This window comes from Peromyscus californicus, unplaced genomic scaffold, assembly GCF_007827085.1.
Source record: "Peromyscus californicus insignis strain IS unplaced genomic scaffold, ASM782708v3 Scaffold_3__1_contigs__length_106647218, whole genome shotgun sequence".
Taxonomy (NCBI): domain Eukaryota; kingdom Metazoa; phylum Chordata; class Mammalia; order Rodentia; family Cricetidae; genus Peromyscus; species Peromyscus californicus.
In genome coordinates this window covers 90,500,582-90,523,789 of record NW_026294551.1, presented here as the reverse complement: position 1 = coordinate 90,523,789, position 23,208 = coordinate 90,500,582, and positions in this window count along the sequence as shown.

The following is a 23,208-nucleotide window of genomic DNA, read 5'->3' as shown; positions in this document are numbered from 1 at the left end:
AGCAAAACATTCCATCCTGCAGGGAAGCTCTTTAAGCTTAGGAAGTAAATAACTCAATAGCTTCAGGAAGTTCCTGAAACTGACCAGATTCACTAGCCCCCTTCCCTCCCGCAAGCTTATATTACTAGTAAGGACTTCTGACACACTCTCTGGCCAGACTAGCTGCCCAGAAGAGGCTTAGACCAACTGAGCTGCTGCCTGGAAAAGACGCTCTTCAACCTGTTGATGCCCTGTGGGTTGTGCCATGTGCTGCAGGGTCACAGCTCTTGTGAGCTGCCACTCATGCCAGGGTGTGCTTTTGGTGATTCAGCCATCTTTGAGTCATTTCTGCTCTGGAGAGTAACACCTAGAATTCCTATAAGTAACCCTGGTAAAACTTACTGGTTCACAAATTAGGTGGTATCTGTACTTTGGCTTGTTGTTAATTCCCTGTCTGAGGTGAGTAGATGATTGTTCATGTTTCCACAAGAGAAGTGCCACCCAACAGGTCCTTGTATAAACAGCCCCAGATGCCGACCAGCAGCCTCATCAGGGGCATGGAGGCATGGCACAGGAGGCCCTGGGTTCAGCGGGTTCAAAGCCAAAGAAAACACATTCTTTGAAAAGAAGGACGATTGCTCAAGGCTTTGTCTGATGTTAAGGCAGAGGGGATGGGCCATTTGAATTGGCTTAGTATTCATGATAATATATGGTTCAGGACTCAATAACAGGGTATGATTCTATTGAGGGATTCCACTGAGCTCATAGACCGCGTGAGTGTGGCTCGTCAGCAGAATGCAGGGGTTAGGTTACCACACAGCTTGTCAGTGAGGACCACTGCTGATCACTCCTGAGAAAGGAGTCGTTGCGCAGGGCTCCTCAGACCTGCATGCCTCGAAAACCAGTGCTCAAAGAGTGGTGCTAAGTTTAGCTGGTGAATGAGCGTATGGGTGTAGCCCCAAAGTAGAGCAAGGACTACAGTGAAGCGGTTTCATTGCGTTGTATTTGTTGAAGAAATTTGTGCACAAACCATCTCAGGGATGCTATAAAGAAACAAGGGAATGCTTTATAGAACAGTGGGCAACACAGCCTTTGCTGTCACCCTGGAATCATCGCAGTGAGGATGAAAGGGGGCACAGTATAGCATAAGATAATTGGGAATAGTGAGTACTCCGGCCAATTGAAAAGTGCTTATCATGGTCAGACCCTGAGTTGGCCAACTAGAGATGCGGCAGTCAGTGTACAAACTTGGTTTACCTGCATACCATTTGACTAGACAGAAGATTCACAAGGTCAAAATCCTGTCAGCCTCCCATGTTCATAAAGTTTTATTGGAACCCACCCACCACATTTTTTGAAGTACTGTCATAGCTCCCTTTGAGTTACAAAATGGCAGATGCATTAGTCAGATTTCCATCATTGTAACAAAATGCCAGAGAAGCATTTAGGAAGAGAAAAAGATTACTTTGTCTCACTTGCTTTGAGGTTCCATTTTCTGGACAGTTGGTCTATTCTTTCTGGGCCTGTGGTGAGTTAGCAGATCATGGCTCAAGTATGTGGTGGAGTAAAACTGCTCACTTTATGGCCAAGAAACAAAAGACAAAAAAGAGGACGGGACTAGCAGTCACCTCTACTTGCCCAGTGACCTAAAAATCTCCCAGTAGGCCTCACCTCTTAAAGCTTCTACCACTTCTCATTGGCATCAAGCTGGGACCAAGTCTTCAACATGTGGGCCCATGTGTGTGTGGGACTCATTCAGATCCAATTGGCAGCAGCAGAACTGAGCGGTTGTGGAGAGAGCAAATGGTCCTGAGAGCTGAACATGTTATCTGCCTAAAAATTGTGGGCTTCTAGAGGGCAAGTGACATACTCTACACTCAGCTGGTGTTTGTGTACATTGTTGAGGGTGTTTCCTTCTTCTTGGATGGCAGAGTCAGCTGTGACCTTTTGGAGCCTCAGGATGGTCGTGATGAGTTTTACCCAGCCCTGGTTGATCTACTGTTTTGATGAGTTCTGTAGTTTGGGCACAGGCTTGTGACTGGTGTGTGGCATGTGGGATTTTGAACTCTAGAAGTCCTTTATCTGAAAGTAGTTGATACCTGGAATCCTTGAAGTAAAGCCACTTAAGACAGGAGCATCTTATCAAATCTAAAACAAACACGCAACTCAGAAACAGCAACTGTTCAAAGATACCTTCAATAAATGGAATTAACTTACTCGTTGTAATTACACTTACAATGCATATGACAACCAAACTTTAAGAACACGAGAAGAACACATACCTATGAGTGGAAAAAAAGGGAAATGGACGAAGGACACAAACAGGTATTTCTTAGAAGAGAAAGCACAAGAAGTCAGCTTGTGGATTCCTACTTGGTAGGTATCTTGTGGGTCAGGGAAGTTCAAGTCAAAACTAACACTTCATGTCCATTTAACTGGGAAACAAATCTTCCTTCTGTGTATCTAGGTTTAGGTTATAACCATAACGGAAGCATAGACTGTGTGCTTGGGTGCTAATTGTGTTTGTGTAATCCCTCACCAGAAAATTCACATGGTAGTCTGTCCCCAGAACCTTGTTATAAAAAGGAGCAAATCGTGATGCTTGGATTTTGCTTCTCCTCCTTCTTAGATTTATTCATTTTCATTTTATATGCTTTGCCTGCGTGTATGTACGTTCATCATGTCTGTGCTTGGTGTCTAAGGAGGTGAGGAAAAGCATCAGATCCCCTGAAACTGGAGTTACAGGCAGTTCTGAGCCAACATGTGGGTGCTGAGAATCGAATATAGATCCTCTGTAAGAGCAGCGATTGCTCTTAACCGCTCAGTCATCTCTTCAGACCCTGGAATGCATCTTTCTTGAAGTTATTTTGGATGGAAACCTCATGCAATTTCTTTTTAAACTGTCAGCCGACTGAATGGCCAGACTCTCCTCTGTTGAAGGCTGAGTGTTTGATTTAAGCAGCTCTCCACAGTCGCTCTCTGGACTCACGACTTCTAGCAGCCTTGGGCTGGTCGTCCTGTTTCTGCAGATCAGAATGGCAAAGCATTGCGGAGTGCTGGCAGCTTCAGCGTGACTTTGATCACGAGTTTGCCTTAGACTTGCTGAAGCTGCTGGGCGCAGAAGACTCCGGCAGCTGGAATTGCCCAAAGTTGCCTCTGTTTCTCCCATAAGTTGTTACACCAGGCTATGCCCTGCTTGAGGTTACTCCGATTGTACACATTGGTTTTCCAGATGGTGCCCTGCCCTGGGACACTCAATTTTGCAGGCAGTCTTTGACTCTGTTTTGAGGGTACAGGGTGACTGTAGGTCCTGGTTGGACCTAGAAACTGCACCATCTATCAGGTTCCAGACTGAGAAATGATTTATTCCTGGGACTGGAAATGGAGCCACTTTATAAGTTTATTGAGGCGAATTGAAACTCTGGGGCACATGGGTACATTAACATTGAATCAGGAAGCTAGGCCCAAGAAGGTAACCAGTTACACCAGGACCCCACAAAGTAATGGACACTTAACTTTGGGATGTCACACTGCACATCAACCTATTGTGGTAGAAACTGATACTGAGTGTGTACATCAAAGACCAAGGTCTCCTCCACTATTCCCAAAGCTTTGACAGGGCTCAGCACCCCTGTGGCCCATTGATGCAGCCTACCTGCCTGCCTGCCTACACATCCCTTTGCCCCTCTGAACCTGCTGCCTCCTGCTCCTGATGTGTTTCCTGCCTCTGACCTGTTGAACCTTTCCCTTCACAGCTGAACTCTGTAGTGTCCCCCTCAAACCTGACTCCAGTGGCTCCAGCAGCTGCTCTGCTCTGGTTCCTTATGCTATCCTCACAGGCTCTTTCTCATCCCTCTTCCAAAACCTCTCAAACTCTGCTGCAGCCGTCTTAACGCTTATTCATTCTCGAATCCCGATATGCACATAGATACACAGGTATATTCACTGTGACATGATAGCCAATGTTAGTCACTAAGATGTGAAGGAAAGAATCTGCTTCTGCCTAGGCCAGGTTACCAAGGGAGGTGGGTCATATGACAGAGGGCTGTCACTGAAACTCCTGAACCCTGTGAACTCACCATTAGTCAACACACTGTGGCACTGTGGAAAGACGAACATGCTCAGCTCTGTTTCTGGGTAGTGCACTCGCTACACAAGTCTACTCTCCTTTCTGGCAAACACACTGGATTGTCTGGAGGAAAGCCAGTCTGGTTCTCAGTTGGAATGTCTTGACTGAGGCCACATACCCCTCCCAGAACTTATACCTGCCATACTGATAAAATAAATTCTTGGTCATCAAAGGACTTCCCATTGCTTATTATGAATTTATTTATTTTTAGTTCAGATGCACTCCTAACCAGACAGTTGTATTAGTTTACTGCAGCATCTATAACTCATCTATAACCTTAAGCAGTGGCTTTGTAGAATGCCGTTGTATTTCTCTAGGCTAGATATCCTACATGAGTCTCACAGGGCTGAAATCAAGGTTGTGTACCTCTCTGAGGCTCCAGGGGACAGCCTGCTTCCTTGAGGTTTTCAGGGTCTAAAACCAGCTGTATTGCTTGGCTTCTGGGCATTTTCCTGAATCTTCAAGGCCAGCACATCGGGAATCAGTTCTCTTGAACACTGTGCTCCTCTGGTCGCATTACCTGTCAGCCTCTTCCACTCTTTAAGACTCTTAAGATTGCAGCAGTCCTCTTAACCATCCAGGGCAATCTACTCAAATGTCAGCTGTCCAACAATCTAAATACCCCTGTGCTTGAAACAAGTAAGGAGAGCCCTGGGTTTGCACAGCAGTGCACTCTCTGGACAAGGGAGCCTATCATGTAGCAATGTACACAGGGCAGACACATTACTGAGTGCACATTTCTGAGCATGCTCAGAGTTAAGGGTCATTAAGCATGTGTTCAAAAAGGACAGACAATAGACACAGATACTTCTGCATAGATCAGTTACTATCAGAGTAACCACAATTTTTCATAGGTGCCCAGGTCTCCTAAAAGAGTCAGGATGACTGTGACCTTGTCTGGTTCCTTCTAGTCTCCAAAGAGTGTTAGCAGGAACAGAAAGAACCACTATGAAGGTATGTCAACAATCTCTCAAAGAGGCAGCAGCTTTCTTCCTGCACATGTAGGAGTTTGCCCCTAATGGTGCCTGTCTCGCTCAGTGGCTAACAATTCCATTCTGTGATTTCCTTTCTTTTGTTTTTGATGGTTTTGCTACATAACCCAGTCTGGCCTTGAACTCATGATCCTCCTGAGCCAACCTCTGGAGAGATGGGATTACAGGAGTTCACCACAGCACTCAGCTATTCTGTGACTTTAATGGACAGTTGGAGAGGATGTCTCCTTCCTTCTGTCATTCCTGGGCTACCAGCAGAGTGTAAGCCTAGACTTCTGGTCTTCTCTGCTGGACTTCAGAATAGAGCCAATACAGAGGTAGTGGCGTGCTGTTGTGGAGGGATATGGTCTCTCAACTATTTTTTAAGAAAGGTTTTAATCTTATTTTTAAATATGTATGTGCCTTGTTGTGTCGGAGTGTGGATTTGTGAACATGAGTGCAGTGCCCTTGGAAGCCAGCAGAGGAGCTTCTGATCGCCTGGAGCAGGAGTTACAGGTGGTTCTGATCCACACAGCGGGGGTGCTGGGAATTGAACTCATGTCCACCGGAAGAGCATTAAGTGCTCTTAACAGCCTAGCCATCTGTTCAGTCCCCCCACCTTTTTTGAGAATTGTTTCAAGACATTTTTTGAGAGGTTTTTATTTTTTATTTCTTATGTAAGTTGTTAGAGTTTATCTCATTTTTCTTCAGAGAAGGCCAGTGAACGAACAGGATAGCAGAACTGTGATCTGAGCTGTTTCTTAGCTCTCATTACCATATCCTTCAGTACACGTGGGCCCTTTAGCAATCGTGTATCTGTGTTAGATGCTCCTGGATTGGTGGTCCAGTGAGAGGTGATGTTATCATCTGTTAGAAATTGCCACCTACAGTGATGGAACTGTCCGTACCAGGAGAGCTTGTTAGCTGGGAAGGCATTTGACCCCTGGAGCAATAAGTATGCTGTACAGGACTTTGAAAAACAAAATTTCATGCAAGAAGGTGACTGGGAACGAGACCTGGCAGGCAAGTGTGGGCTGTTGAAGAGGGTCGGGAGAATTGCGACGTGGGTTCCACTCAGCAATTGAGTCGTGGTTTGGGAAGAAGCAAGGAAGACGTGAGTGGGTACTCTCACTTTTCAATGTCTTTTAGTACATTCTGTGCCACTGCACAGGGCCCACACTGGTTCAAGGTGCTTGTAGGTTTGGAGAGGGAAATAATACATTTGACAGACACAGATTGCAGGCATCTAACCTGCATATCACTGCAGAGAAATGTGGATGGAATTGGGTCGTATGTGTTGGTCAGGTTAGGCTAGGTTTTGTTGCAACAACAATCACCAAGTCCCAGCAGCTTTTAATCACAAGTCCTCTTTTCCACCTACACCCTATGTCCAGCTCAGGTGGGCAGTGGAATGGTACCCAGATTATAGAGTAAGCCACTGTCTCCAGAGTGTTCATCAGCATCCCAGGTAGAGGAGTGCAGTTGAATGGCAGATGCCACTTTCATTTCTAATGCTTAGGCTAGAGTTAAGCCACTGGAGGAATATGATGGGATATGATGCTCTGTTGTGTTGGAAGGAGGAGCTGGTGGTTAAAACTCAGGTCCATGATTAGGTGAGTTGCGACATTGCCTTTGATAGAGGGCAGAAAACATGTAAAAGATAAAAAGGGCTCCAATCGCAGGGATGTGGGGAAATGCTGGAGGTGGAAGGCTCAGGCCTCAGAGCTCCATGAGTGTGCCACTTGGTGTGTTGTGTTACAGCTAACACATCTGTTTGCACAGAGTTCTTGGGGTATGAGAGGGGGTGGCTGAAGGCTCCAGGGAGGGCTCCTAGACATGGAGGAGGGAGGGAGGGACCTCACTCTGTAAAAGAAATCAACCCAGTTCCAGGGCTCATCAACAGGACCAACAGCTGTTCAGCAGGCATCCTAACCATCCTGTCTCCATGCAGGGCTCAGACTTGCTGTAGAGACTGCTGTGAAGGCAGGGACTTTGGTGCACCCCTGGCAAAGTGAGCCCAGGGGTCCTTGACGGAGGATCCCACCGCAGCTGAATGCAGCAGTGCACTCCCCGAGGAGGAAGGCTTAGGGTAATTGCTTAGACGGAGGAGGAGTTTCACAGCAGCAGGTCCTCTCCACCATGGCCTGCTATCACGTGTCTGTGTTTTCAGACAGGCAGACTGAGCTTCAAAGTCACCTCCAGTGTCACTCAGGTGCTAGCTGAGGCTGCCGTAATGACGGAGCAGAAGCCGGGCACCTTAGAAACTGCAGAAGGTTGGTCCTCCCATGCTGGAGGATGGAAGTCCAGGATCAAGGGGCTGGCACACCCAGTGAATGGGGAGGGCCCATTTTCTGCCACAGATGGCGAGATGGTTTGTGTGACCAGACAGGATCTGGAATCACCTTGGAGACAAACCTTTGACCATATCTGTGATGAAGTTTGTAGCTTGGGTTAATAGAGGTGTGAAGACTGGCCATAATGTAGGTGGCCCCATTCTACAGGCTGGGATCTTGGATTGCATAAAAAGGAGAAAGTGAGGTGGGTACCAGCATCCATCTCTCTCTCTGCTTCCTGACCATGGATGAAATGTGACCCGTGGCCTCGAGCTCCCGTTGCCATGAAGGACTGTAGGACCATGCGATACGCTGATTGGCTCATGTCCACATTCCTGAGTCAATCGCTGAGACTGTTTGGGGTCAATCAGGGTTATCACTAAACCACAATCGAGATCTCCAGAAACTATGGACTTGACAGCCTGTGCCTATCACGACAGTTGGAGCAGACCTGTCACTGTATGGGGCTTCTCGATGTGATCAATACCCTTGGCAGATACCAGGATGAGGCTGCTGCCGGGGTGACAAGGCATACTGGGTGATAGTTAACATTTTTCAGAAGTAGGTGTATACTCTAAAACAATGATTGAAAATGAAGTACAGCAAATACTTCAGCTAGTGACACTGGCTTATTGTCCTTATCAAGTCCTCTCTGCTGCCGGGGACCCTAATATAGACTTTCCCATGCCTGCAGCACAGTTGGCTTGTCCATTCCAGCATCACCACCCGTGAGTAATGCATTGTGCTACATCTTATGATAGTGATGGTGTTGCTAGGTGACTGGAAAGTTTCAATTCCATCATCATCTAGGGAACCACCCTTCTACACAGTGGTCTGCTTCTGTAACACCTGTGTGCTGAGTGGCTACTCCTGCCTCCTGCTTTCCCAGCTGTTTTGAACTGGAGCAGCCATGTCCCTTTTTCCTCCCAGAATCCAGTGTGTCATTGTATTGTTTTCTCCATCTCCTGACTATAGGCTTGAGGGAGGTCACCAAGACAGAGGGTAGGAAAAGAACCAGGGAGGAGGGATGGGCTGAGGGGGGGCGTAAACAAGAAGCTAGGCATGCTCCCACTGTACAGCACTCCCAAATTTCAGACATTCATATAACATTGGTCACAGTTTGCCCCATCCTGATGTCTGACTGACCCTATTGTTTACTACTTTTTAAAAATGTGCATTGGTGTTTTGTCATGGGCATTGGGTCCCCTGGAACTGGAGTTACAGACAGTTGTGAGCTGCCATCTAGGTGCTGGGAATTGAACCTGGGTCCTCTGGAAGAGCAGTCAGTGCTCTTAACCACTGAGCCATCTCTTCAGCTCCATTTAAAAAATAATTTATTTAACTTTATTTTATGTGCATTGGTATGAAGGTAGCAGATCCCCTGGGACTGGAGTTACAAACAGTTATAAACTGCCATGTGGGTGCTGGGAATTGAACCCAGGTCCTCTGCGAGAACAGCCAGTGCTCTTAACCACTGAGCCATCTCTCCAGCCCCTACTGTTTCTCTTTAAGTTGACTTTCAGTAAAATACATTGCTCATAGATACATTACTCATAAATACACTGTCATAGAGGAATATAGCATCATTTACACTAGAGAGAATATAATAAAACAAATAATTATTAAAATAAGAATGTCCTTAGATCACCTAAAATATTCTCATATTTATATATACCAGAACAGTTTTCAAACTTTAATACATATGCAAATTACCTGAGGATCTCATTAAAATGAAAATTCTAATTCAGTCCTGTCAAACATGGAGTCTAAATTTTTTTTATCTTTAAGCCACAAATAATAATTCAGCAGACAGAACCACAGCCTCATGGGACCTTGAGGATGTCCATTCTGTCCTCAGTCTCCATCCCATACTTTCCACCTCCATATGGTTGATGCTCTTTTTATTTGTCTGTTCACAGCAGATAAGGCCAGGACACCATGGTTCTTATGAGTGCGAGTCAGCAAGTATTTCCAGTCCCCGCTTTCCTCTGCCCCCAGTGGTCGCACACGTTCTGCTCCCTTTATGGTTGGATAGGGCCCCGTTCTGGCCCGTGGAGTGAAGGTCACGTGTGCCATTTAATGGCTCTCCTCTCATCTGGGATGCCTATCAACCACTTGAGGGATGGTTAATGCTCTCTGTACCAGTGGGTTGTCCACCTGCAAGGACATGGTCACATTGGCAAGAAGGAAAGCCTAATTAAAAATGATGCTGGGCTAGATCTTGACATGATTTGGGCCCCCATGCTCCTGTCTCAGGCACTTCCGCCATGGGCTAACAGTGTGATGCCTCTCACCATTGGCTAGCAGCATGCTCTTGAACTTCCAAGCCTCCAGAATTCTGAGAAATATTTTTTTTCTTTATATATTACCTATTCTGTGGTATGTTGTTGTAACAGCAAAAACAGACATGGTCAGCGCGTCAGGTGATATTTGATTCAGTTTGTTAAAGAGAGATGGTTTGATCTGGGCCAAGCCCAGCCTGAGAGACAAGTCATAGAACTGAGCAAGCTGGTGAGAGAATTTCTGGCTGTCAGTTCCTCTGGAGCATTGACAGCCAGTCCTCAGTGCTCATTTGGTACACAGGGGAGTGCGGCAAGGGGATCAGTTCAGTACCTTTGACAGACACGAGGGTATGTGGCTAATGAGGTACGCTTTATAGGGAAGAACAGAAACTCATCCAACAGGATGCCAAAGGAGCTGTGAAGAAGGAAGCCAGGTTTGCCCACGGTGCTGCGAGGGACACTGAGCCCCGGAAGCTGCCCTGTCAGGGGGGATGTGGTAAATCCGAGGGACAGAGGCTTAGCATCAGCATGCTTTGGGTGCACTGGGTGTGCCGCCATCACATCATGACAGCTCCCAGGAGGGAAGGGCTTGAGCCGGGAGGGAGGAGGCGTGTCTAACTTCAATAGGCACACGAACACCCCTTCAGGTAAATCAGTTTGCATGGAAGAAATCACGCCCTCTTATCATTTTGTGCACAACGAATGTGAAACCTCTTGAGGAGAAAGAGCACCCTATAAAGTGATAAATGCCAGGGGACATACGAAAACATGCCTACCCTTGTCAGTAGGGAGGGAAAGGACAGGCAACCATTGCCACTGTGATTAGGCTGGTTCTTCAGTTTCTGTGGTCCTACTGAGATTGGTGGTATGTCATTTCCTACCAGACTTGATCCCAGGGGAATATATGTTCTTGCAGCCATCTTGCTACCACAAGGGGCCTGCTTGTCTGAGAACGGAACCGCTGCAGAGCGAGGAGAGAACACAGATCCGAACACCAGTGGCACCCCCAAATCCAGCTGTGCCTCAGGCTGCCTGTTCAGTTGCAGGGTTAAGTCTGTGTGGTGGTTCCTCTGGGTTGCTGAGAAGCACCTAGGACATTGTACACACCTCTAGGTGTGTCTCTGAGGCATGTTCAGAGGCTTAGGGAGAAGAGCCACCTTGAATGAGGCTGACCCCACCCCATGGGCAAAGAGCCTGGATGGAATAAAAAGGGGAGAGGGGAGACCCCAGTAATGCAGGCATTCTCTCTCTCCTGCTTCCAGCTCAAAGGAAATCTCCCTGCCAGGGTGGACTGAAACCTCAGGCCACAAGTCCACATGAACCATTTTCCCTGTGAACATTGCCCTCCTACGGGTATTTGTCACAATGATTAGAAACTGACTAATCTAGTTAGAGACTCTTTTTTTTTAAAAAAAAAATAATTGATAGTAATTCTAGCCAACACAAACACAGCAGCAGAGGGAAAGGGCCCCCGACACCTGCGGTTTACTGAGAATAAATGCATGCCCCTTCCGTGCATTCCTTTAAATTTCACAAGGCTCACAAGCAGGCCGCTTGTCTTGCAGAGAAGTGGAGGCCTATGCAGTGATAGAACTTGCTGAAGCTGCTGCAGCCACTTGAGGCCTGGGACCGTGCGGTGGAACATGGCTTCAGCAGCCGCAGTTTCAGGCTCAGGACACGAAGTGCAGGTGCTTTCTCTGCAGCTGGGCTGCTGTTGGTTGTTTTCACTATTTTGGGAGGGTCCGCCACCCAGCCCCCAAATAAATCACACATGGAGACTTATTCTTAATTATGAATGCCTGGCCTTAGCTTGGCTTGTTTCTAGCCAGCTTTCCTTAACTTTAAATTATCTGGTCTATCTTTTGCCTCTGGGATTTTTACCTTTTTCCATTTCTGTGTATCTTTTCTTACTCTGTGGCTGGCTGTGTAGCTGGCCCTTGGTGTCTTCCTCCTTCTTTAGATCCTTCTCCTTTCCTCTCAGATTTCCCCTTCTATATATTCTCTCTGCCTGCCAGCCCGCCTATCCTTTCTCCTGCCTTGCTATTGGCCATCCAGTTCTTTTAGTAAACCATCAGGTGTTCTAGACAGGCACAGTAACACAGCTTCACAGAGTTAAACAAATGCAACATAAACAAAAGTAACACACCTTAAAATAATATTCCCCAATATTGGGCAGCATAGGCTATGCACAACCAGATAAGTCCTGGACATTTGCTTAGTGAAGGAAACCCTCTTGAGGGGCTAGGGAGATGACTTAGTGGCTAAGAGTGTTTGCTGTGTGAGTGTGAGGAGCTGAGTTCAGATCCCGAGCACCCAAGGACAAAACTGGGCATGGCTGTGGGAACTTGTAACCCCATCATTGATGAGGGTGGAGACAGATAGATCACCAGGGCCTGCTGGCTGCCAGCCCAGCTGAAACATGGCAAGCTTGAGAAACCCTGTCTCAAGGGAATAAGGCAGAGAGGGATAGAATAGGACATAGGCTCCCTGGACTCTGAATGCACGGGCATACGCAGCTGCGTGTGAGTGTGCACACACACAAACACAAAATGCAAAAAAGAAAACCCACAGGATGTTCTCAAGTTTGTTCCGATGTGCTTAGAAAGATGAGGCTGATTTTCCATTCTGCAGTGCCACGACATGGGATTAATCTGGAAATTAAATGTTTGATGTTGGGAATGAATAAATTGTTCTCCCTCACCAGACCATTCTGCCAACTCCCTTTGGAATGGGAGAAGCAAGGCGCCCCGCTGGTTCATCGCGGTGCCCTCCTCGGCTGTGACCGCACAGGATACACACCAGCAGTGTTTCCCCGTGCTCCAGGATGATGTTGTTTACTGTCCTTGACACCAGAGGAGGAAAATCAGGCCACTGCCTCGTGCATCTTCCTCTCCCTTCCTCGCATCATGTATGTGGGAGCTAAGTCCAAGGGCTTTACTCTTGCCTTGTCCTTCCCTAGGGATTTATGTTCCCAAACTTCCCAGCTTACACCGTAAACCCACCAGACCCGATATATACTGTTTGTTCTATACATACACACTTAAGATAAACTTTAATTTATAAATTAAGCAGTCAGTAGGATATTGGCAATAGATATTAAGAGAACAATTATGTCATGTTGTAGTAAAAAAATTGTACGTGCATGTAGTCTCTCTCCAAGTTTTTTACCATATTTTTTTCACCCTTCACATGCTGCTGTGGGATGACGCAGTGCCCATGTGATCAGCCAAATGACACAGGCTTCGTCACACAGAGTTAATCTGCCATGTGAGGACCACTGCAACACTGTGGCGGTGGACCTGCCACCCGAGATAGCTGCTAAGTGACTCCTGGGTGGGTAGCATAGACAGCGTGGGAATGCTGGACTTAAGGATGAGTCGTGTCTAGTGGGGCAGAACAGGACAGCTTGAGACATCATCACATTGCTCAGAACGGAACGATTAAAAACCTGTGAATTCTTCGCTTTTGGAATTTTCCACTTTGTATTTCAGACTGCAGTTGACTCCAGGTAACTGAAACAGTGGAAAATGAAACCGTAAATAAGGAACGTGGTGCATCCAGGACTGTTTTGGTTACTTTTCTGTTGCTGTGACAAAATATGACCAAGGCAACCTATAAAAGAAATAGTTTAATTTGGAGCTAATGGTTTTGGAGGGCTAGAGTCCATGATGGCAGGGTAAAGGCGTGGCAACAGAATAGCTGAGAACTCACATCTTGATTTGAAAGTTGGAGGGAGGGAGGGAGGGAGGGAGACAGGGTTGGAGGATGGCCTGAGTCTTTTGAATCCTCAAAGTCTGCCCCCAGTGATATACCCCCTTCAACAAGACCACACCTCCTAATCCTTCCCAAACGGTTCCACCAATAAGGACCAAGTATCCAAACATAAGCCTCTGGGGGCCATTCTCACTCAAACCACAAGGACTTTGGACAAAATACTGCCCGTTACTGAGCCTTCATCCCTGTCCTCCATGGATTTCATGTCTCTGGGAAAGGGATGAGGAATAGTATAAGGATCTAAGACAGGAGGGTTCCATCAAGTGACAGCTGTTTTGTTACTCCCGGCACCGTGGTTTTTTCCAGCTGGGGTTCCCCACAGGAACTGAAACAGCAGCTGAAGGCTGAAGATGAAGCAAAGCCTACACAGGTGTGCTGGTGTTCGGCGAAGCTGTTTATAAAAACAAGGAGTCCACACCAGGTAAGTATGTAAGTATGTTGTGAATAGTGGTTTGCTTTCAGAAAGAGGCCCACTAAGCTATGCACCTCTCCAAGTCACCAAAGGCATGACTTCCTTTTCATGCCACCATGGGCTTTATTCCAAGACATGGTCTTGACCCAGATGAGACGGACTTCTCTTGAAATCAAAAATTGAAGGTAGAGGCCAGAGCGCTGCTAGCCCCAGAGAGGATTTGGGAGAGCAGATGGAAGGAGGGCAGGGGAGCTGCCCCGAGAAAAGGTCACCTCGGGGGCCAGGGGAAGTTGCAGGCATGCCACCAAGAGGAAGGCATCCTGGGAGTGGGATTGGACAGAAAGAACCAGAGGACTGGACAAGAAAGGCCACATACAAATAGTTAAAATATTGCTCATTTCTATTATATCATGAAAAAAAATGGCAGTGACCAGAGCTGCCTGGATTAGGGAAAAAGGCTGTAATTCCATCTTGGGGCTTCTGGTGAGTTGAGCTGTGGGTCTGTGGTTTATGATATCACCAGAACCCCCAGCTGGAATTACAGCCTTCTAATTTACAGCTGGGTAAGTGGGGAGATGAGGGTCCTCCTTGCTGCTCTCGAACGTGGCAAGGACCAAGGCCGAGCTGTGCTTGGAGGTCACGACCTGGACGTGTCCTCTCTCCTCGCAGTGGGCCATCAGTTTTGGTAAAACCATTTCCCTGTTCTGACCCCCTTTCTCCCAGGTTCACAATCTGCTCTCCTCATCTCCCCAAGTTGTATAGCTTGAATTTTCCTGTAATTTATTTTATAAGTTAAGCAGATTCCTCTGGTCTTTGTACTGATTTAGCTCATGTGCAAGCCTTTCCATTTCAAACCGTAGACTTGTGACTTTTGCAGTGAAACCCTGCTGGGAACTGGATGGGCACTTTCTGTTCCTCCCAGCCTTGCCCTCTGCATCCCTCGTCCAGGCAGAGGTGAGGCTGTGACGAAGCTGTGGTGTATCTCTGTCAGCCACCCCAGCCTCCTTCCACAGCAGCATTACTGTACCCTAGCCTTTGGTTCCATGTAGTTCTGAACCTTCCCTTATTCACCAGCCTGAACAACATCCTCCAAACATTCAGTGTACATTAGTATTTGCTGGGATCTGAGAACAGATGAGGAGCATCTTCATGTAGCTTTTACCTTCCACCTGCTGTATGGGGTGCCAGAGGAGTATGAGCTGGTCCACTCAGGCCCAATCCCTGCACTCTGATGCTGCCCTCTTGGGGCCTTATACACTTCAGTGGACACTTTAGTCACTGCCAAGTGGTTCAACCCAGAAACCTGGAAGGTCCTGCTCACGTAGTCTCTTCCCCAGTCCAGTGTCCTGCCCACCACTGGTTCTGTCCATTCTGTTTAAAAACAGAGCTCTTTTTATGGGGATTTGTTTACCTGTGGCCAACCAAGGTCTGAAGCTACTAAGTGAGAAGTCTGAGAAACTGACGATTTATAAATTTTGAATAACTTTTATTATGGCTATTGTTATGATAGATAGTTCTATTGTATTGTTATTGTTAATCTCTCACTGGACCCAATTTAAAAATTCAACCTTAGTTTAGGTTGTATGTAGGTTTGGGTGTGTGTGTAAGTCTGGGGAAAACAGTGCAGTTATATTTAGCTGTGATTTCAGGCATCACCCAGGAGTGATGGAATGTGTGTATTTCCCAGGGATAGCATGAGACTCCTGGACTCTATTCTGGACACCACTCTTTTTTCCCAGTCCAACTAGCACCACTGAACTCCCTCAGTTCTTAACTTCTGTAATAACATCCCACTGATGCCCCCCACTTGCCCTGTCCTCCCTAACCCAAGGGTTCTCAAGAAGTCGATCCCGGACCAGCAGCGCCGGCAGCGTTCTGCCCCAGCCACTTGTTAGGAATGCAGATTCTCGAAGCTGCCCAGTGCATTGCATGCCTGGGGAGCTGATACTCCAGGTGCCCCTGATGCTTCCTTGTGGGAGCACTGCCAAGCTGCTCTGCTCTCAGGCAGGATAGCAGCATTTTGTGCATCTTTTTTTAAAACCCTCATTTTACAGATAGAGGAAGCAAGGTTTACTTTGAGAAGGAAAATCGGATTGACTCATTTCCAAGCTGAAAGCCTGCTGGGTGCTTCTCACTGAAGCAAGGAGTGGTTTTCCCCTTCCCCTCAAGTCAAAAGAGCCCAGAACCTCTGCTGTCAGCCTCTGCATCAGTTTCCCCTGAGGGGGGCGTCTCCGCGGCTTGTCATTTTTTAGACACTCTCGCTTGTTGCTAAAGTTTTCCTGCCTGGCCCACAGTCAGGGCAAATCTCTCTCACCCGCCAGTCCCACAGTCGCTCAGACCTGACCAAGTAAACACAGAGACTTATATTGCTTACAAACTGTATGGCCGTGGCAGGTTTCTTGCTAACTGTTCTTACAGCTTAAATTAATCCATTTCCATCAATCTATACCTTGCCACATGGCTCGTGGCTTACCGGCATCTTCACATGCTGTTTGTCATCATGGCGGCTGGCAGTGTCTCTCTGACTCAGCCTTCCACTTCCCAGCTTTATTCTCCTCCTTGTCCTGCCTACACTTCCTGCCTAGCCAATGGGCAATCAGTGTTTTATTTATTGACTAATCAGCAACACATTTGCCATACTGAACATCCCACAGCACTCGCTCATTTTCTCACACACACAGGGTGCCCTCTCCAGCTTCAGAGCCTTTGCACACACTGTCCTGATTTGGAGCACCCTCTCTCCTAAACCCCAGAACCCTCAGCATTTTGGCTCAAGCAAAAGGTCCCTCCTCATGAGACACCTGTGTCCTAAAATCTGCTTTTATTCTGGCATTCTGTCTCAATTCTCTTTGGAGCACAGGTAGTCCAGAGTAACTTCAAGACTTTTGTTACCTGCTTGCTCTAGGATGCAAGCTTCCTGGAGGACAGGGGTTGTGTCAACCCAGAGCAGAGCTCAAAGCAGTGTAGAATGAACATAGGCTAGCTTTGCTAACAATGTCTATATTTGTCCTTAAGGTTGAAGTTCAAGCCTCACCTTCCTGGGAGCCTTAACTCGACCTCTTGTGAGGAACTAAACTTGGGTACCCCGACACTCCTTGGTGACCACCATCATAAGCAGGGCAGTGGGAGTGGGGCTGGCTGGCAAGAGTGTGGGCTTTGGGGCTCAGATAGCTGGGTTCACAAAACCGCTTTAATTGTTTTCTGACTGTCACCCCGTCTTTCTGTAAAACAGAGAGTAATGTTGGGGACATTTGTAAATTTGTAACATTATGATCTTGAACAACATAATTTTTTCCTTATGATTCTGGGGGTGAGTCTGAGATCAGGTACCAGCAGGTGAGGCCCCCACTTTACCCTCCTGACCCGCCGCCCCTCCCCACTCCTGGCTCACCACAGCTTTCTTCCTGTTGTGTGGTAGAAGTAGAAAGATGGGTGTGGTATGGAGGAGGACTCTGTGGTGAGCTGAAGGAGAATGTCTCCCATAGGTTTGTAAATGTGAATGCTTAGTTCCCACTTGGTGGACGGTTTTGGAAGGATTAGGAGGCGTGGTCTTGTCGGAAGAGTTATGTCACTGGGGGTGGGCTTTGAGGTTTCAAAAGCCCATGTCAGGTCCAGTTTCTCTTTCTGCCTCCAACTTGCAGATAAGACACTACCTCTCAGCTCCGGCTGGCTTCAGTTCCAGCTCCAGCTGTCTTGGTCATGGTTTCTTTTCATAGCAACAGAACAGCAGTTAAGACAGACTCTTCAGGGTCCCTTTTAAGAAGCTTTCAATTTTTTCATTTGTGTGTGTGTGTGTGTGTGTGTGTGTGTGTGTGTGTGTGTGTGTGTGTCCACATGCATGAAGTGCTTGTGGAGGCCAGAAGAGGGTATCTATTTTCTGGGACTGGAGTTACAGGCAGTTGTGAGCTGTCCAGTGTAGTGCTAGGTGCTGGGAGCTGAACCTGGGTCTTCTGCAAGAGCAGTGAGTGCTCTTAACTACTGAATCCCTTGGGCCCCTTTTATAAAGGTACCAACCCCACTCATGAGTGTTCCTGCCTCATGACATAATCACCCCAAAGTCCCACATCCAGACATCATCTCATAGAGGGTTAAGAGGGAGATGAGCATTCAGTCCATAAGAAGAGTTTTATTGTAATCGATTTTTTTTTTCATGCTCTTGTTTGGGAATCTTGGAGTACTTGGAGGACTGGGCTCCATCTATCTTGTTATCTGCTGGCAAAGGAGGATGTTCTGTGAGAGTCTTCAGAACATGCTTTCTATGCACACTCAGTGCCTGGGTGTGGGCAGCTGCCAGGGAGAGTAAGGAGATTGCCCATTGCTGTGGGCGAGCCCTGCCTTTGAGTCACAGGGATGGAGGAATTTGCAGGTAAGCTTGAGCCATGTTCATGTCAGGAGGAGCATGAATGGATGAGCCCAAGCTAAAGCTCAGGGTCACCTGGGAAATGCACAAGGCATGGTCAGGTAGGGCCAACAAGACACTTCTTTTGGAGCCTTGAGCTAGCCTGGTCTCCTTCCTTCCATCGCTCCACTATCCCTGGATGGTGCCACAAGGAGGAACTGAGCAGAATCTTCTCTGTTATCGCCCTTTAAAGGGCGTGGATATGTGCTTAGTGACCGGAGAGCACCCCAGCCTCCAAGGACGAAGATGGGTGCTTGGGTCTCTACCTGCTCCCAGAGGACTACAGATTGCAGTGGTCTGAGTTATACAGTCTCAGGTCCACTGTGCAGCCCGGGCCCTTCAGGTGCAGACACAGACCTGCTCAGAGATGTGTCTCAGTTGACTCCAGATCTCGTCACGTTGACAGTCGGGATTAACTATCACAGAGAGTCAGTTTCAGCAGAAGAGGGGAGAGAAACACAGGAGAGAGAAAACAGGGCCCTGATCAGAGCAGTTAGGGGGTTCCTGTGTAGACTGTGGAAGCTGCTTGGAAATGCCACGCAAGTGGGAACCAACAGGCATGTGCCGTGTTGCCTAACCTATCCCTCCTCCAGATGAAATTAGGCTACTAGGAAATTTTAAGGGCACTTTCAGATTTATTTTTATTTTTAATTTTTTAGTGTGTGTGTGTGTGTGTGTGTGTGTGTGTGTGTGTGTGTGTGTGTGTGCTGTGTATATGTCATGGCATTCATGTGACCTTCTCTTGCCTTAGGGCAGTAGGATTTCAGATATGAATTGCTACATCTGCCCTTACGTGATTTCTGGGGATCCAACCAGGTCCTCTTGCTGTGTGGCAAACACCTTACCCACTGAGCCATCTCCTCAGCCCCAGATTTTTTTTTTAAATTAACTGATACTAAAAGTATGCAATGGGGTACTACATGATGTCTTAATAATATGTATGTTTGTAATGTTCGAATCAGGCAAATCCATCTCCTCAAATAGTTATCATTTCTTCATGATGAAATGTGCAAAATCTTCACATACAGTTGTTGCCTTTTAAAACAGCACATGGTCATTAGCTGGGACAGGGACCATTACACTACCTGACTTCAAGGTGTATTATAGAAATCTCATAAAACTTTGTGGATCAACAGCGTCAGCCTGCAAATAGACACACAGGCAAATGGAACAGAAGAGAGAGCTCCAACCAAACTCACCCACAAACAGCCTACTGACCCGCAGAGCATGCAAAAAGCACTCAAGGGGGAAGACAGATGTGACAGTGAGTGGGCTGCAGAGGACTCTGGATGAGCAACTGTTAACTCAAAATGGCCTGAGGACCGACATGGTAGACTTGAACCCTGAAACTACTATAAGAAATGCAGAAATGCTTCAGGACCATGGAATGGGCACATGTTTCTGTTTTTGTCCAAGTCTCCCAAAACACAGACAGCAAAACTGAAGACAGACAAACCAGATTTCGTCAGATTAAACTGTGCCTCCGCTTTCAGCTTTTGAGTTCTGTGACTCTCTGGGAAAGTGGAGTAGGAACTGGCTGCGACTGGCCCTGTGCACCGGGCAGATGCTCAGTGGCAGGCAGCAGAGGCAGACACTGGGATCCGTGGAAGGAAAGCTGAGAGCTGACAAGCATCCGGAGAGAAGCAGGTACCTGGGCAGCAAGACGGGACAGATGCTGGAGAGCTGGGGGCGGGGCTGAGCTCAGTTCCCCCCCTGCCCCCTTTTCAGCTGTGCTCTATTCAAACTCCAAGTTCCTGGGGAGATAGACTCCAGCTGAAATACACCCCCACCCCCCTCACCCCCCCACCCCCCGCCCCAGGCAGCGTCTCTCCCTTGGGCAAAGGCACACCTCGGTGTCTGACCCTACAGGCCTACTGAGACTGTGCCTAACAGGTAGGGACAGGAGTAACAAAAAGGTAGAGGCCATACTACTAGGTGAACCATAGGACATTTTAGCCTCCTTCAGGGATCATCCAGATAACGCCAGTGTTTGTTTTGGGGACTGTAGTGAGCATGACCTAGCTGCTGGTCCTCTCAGCCCATCCATCTCACTGTCGTTTGCTGAACGATTCCAACTGACTTGCGTAGATGCTTCTGTAGACAGAGGACTTGCTTGTTTCAGCCATGTGTTAATCTACAGCTGAGCGCAACTGAATCAAGCAGACTTCAGTGCCAAGGCCTTCCACGAGGCTGAAATGCCTGACTGACAGAATGATGACTCTTTCTAGTTTAGGACTTTTTTTTTTTTTTTGATCCAGGACTCTTGGTACTTTTTTTTTTTTCTTTTTTGATAGAGACATATATAGCCTAGGCTGGCTTCAGAATTACTATATGGCTGAGAATGACCTTGGATTTTGGATCTTCAAGCCTTCACCTCTCAAATTCGGCAGCACACCCACACCCTGTTTATGCTAGGGCTTTGTGCAGACTGGGTAAGTACTCTACCAACAGAGCCCCATTCTGAAGCCCCTTTGCATATATTCCTTGGACCAGCAAGGCAGAGGAAGGTGGGGACCGTGAAGGAATTGACCATGACCTCGATGACCTTGGTTTGTCTTGACTGACAGTGACTCTCTGGACTTCTTGGGTAAGAAAAAACAAGCTGTACTGTCACGGTCTGTTCTCGCCGTGCCCTGGCAGTAGATGAGAGAAACACTCTCTTATTTTGGGTTTCCTCATGTCCTCTCAGGAAAAAAAAAAAATGTCCAAAATAGTCTCTGTGGATCTGGGTCCTGCGATCCTCTTTTGAAAGTGGGTGGTAGGGAGTGATGGAGTCAAATAAGCTTGGAGCATACCACAAGCAGATCATACCATCTTTGGGTATGCGCGATGTCCGTTAGCACATGGAGGTTCCTGGCATGTGCTGCAGTAAGAGCTACCTGCTTTGTTGCAGTTCACTGTGTTTCCCAAACATTTTGGACCACAGAACAGGATGACACGGCCCCTGTGGCTACCTTCTGGCTGAGGGCTGATGGCATGCTGTCCACTTTGCCCTTTTTGAATGTGTGGCTTATGGCCACCTCTTTATTATCCCTTTGGCACTGGCGGACTTCTACATGGTGACTTCCGAGTCATGCCGGCTTGTGTTTCACAATTCTAAGTGACCCCGGGAGTCACAGCATCCCTACCTGTTGCTCCAGGCTTCCCGGGACTAGCTCACTGACGCTGCAGGCAGGTGGTTGCTAGGCAGGGATGTTCAGATAGATGCTCCAGGAAGCACAGTTCCAGGTACAGTCCAGTAAGGAAGGAACATCCCTTCAAAAGCTCCCGGGCTCACGAGGGAAGAGAAAGACAGATAATACCCACAGTAACACGGGCTTTGCGGCAGCCCGAGGGCCTTGGCCCTTTAAATGGCATAGCTGGGCTGTCACCTGAGCTCATCCAGCTCTGTCCTCTGCATGCCCTTTTCTGCAGGTGGGGACACTGAACGCCAGAACTTTTGTCACCTGCTGTCACACCCTTGAGGTTTCTCAGTAGCTCTTTGTGGCAAAAGCCAGGTTCTGTCCAAACTCCTAGGCTGCCTTTTGCAGAACCTCCCCCAGGTTCAGCAGCTGTATGATGCTGTAAGGTGTTAGAAGGGGCTAAATGTTTCAAAGGATCTGCTCTCTTTAAAAACATATGTTTTTTTTAGTTGGATCACAAGGTAGTAGACTAAAGTCCACAAGGCTTTTGCATACACACCTACCTCTCTCTCATCTTCCCACTCCTCTCCGGCAGGGGGTCACAAGAGAAAACAGAAAGATACAAAGTTGCAAAGTCATTTGTAAGGGGGAAGGCATGTCGACAGGGGTGGCGGAAACGAAAAGGGGGAGGTGAAAGCAGTGGGGATGCATTACGTATGTGTCTGAAATTGTCGAAGAGTGAATGTCATTCACTTAGAGAAAAACATAGTTGCCTCCTGAGTTGGGGCATGCTGTTGCTCAGGGTTGACAGAGGGCAATTTTACCTTCAAAACCTTTTCTTTCTGGGAGGCAAGGTCTTACCCTACTAGCCCAAGCTGGCCTGAACTCCAAGCAATCCTCTTGCCTCAGCGTCTAGAATATTAAAAAAGTTATTTCCGGTTACACAATTCATGCACACACTCTTACAAACACACACACACACACACACACACACACACACACACACACACACACACACACAAATTACTAAGTAAGTAACTGTCTTCCTAATTCCCCATTCTCTGCAAAAAGCTAAGGCCTGGAAGCGGTCATTTGTTTCTCCAGGGCTTTAGGAATTATTATTTCTATACAAATCCTGTGGTACCGGTAATGCCACACGCAATGGTTAGCTATAGTCTTTTCTTTCTTCTCTCACTTGTGTTTCTGGGGACCGTTTTAGGTCACCGCATACAGCTGCATTGTTCTTTTCTTGGCACTCTTAATTTTTCTGTGGCCCTGAGGATTGAATACAGACTCTTGGGCTAGGCACATGTTCCACCACCGAGCCACTCCCCACCCCCGCAGCATTAATTTTTCTCTCCAGTTTTTCATCTTGAAACAACTTATTTTGAAGCAGAAAGGTTGCAAAACTACAGAGTTAAAAAAAGGTGCAAGCATCTATCGTGGCTAGTTTTTATTGTCTGCTTGACCCAACCTACAGTTACTTGGGAAGAGGAAACCTTAGCTGAAGAGTTGCCAAGATCAGACTGGCCCATGCTCATGTCTGTGTGGGGCACTGTGTGGGAGGGTCTAGCCCACGGTGGACGGGGGCATCCTTATGTGGTCCTAGGCTGTACAAAAGGCCAGCTGAGCAGAAGCAAGTGAGGCGAGCCAGTAGGTAGAGTCCCTCCAAGGTTTCTGCTTCAGTTCCTGCTTCAGTCTCTGCCCCCACTTCTCTCACTGGTTGGCTGTGACCCGGAACTGTAAGCTGAAACAAATCTTTTTTCCCCTAAGTTGCTTTTAGTCATGATGTTTATCACATCAACAT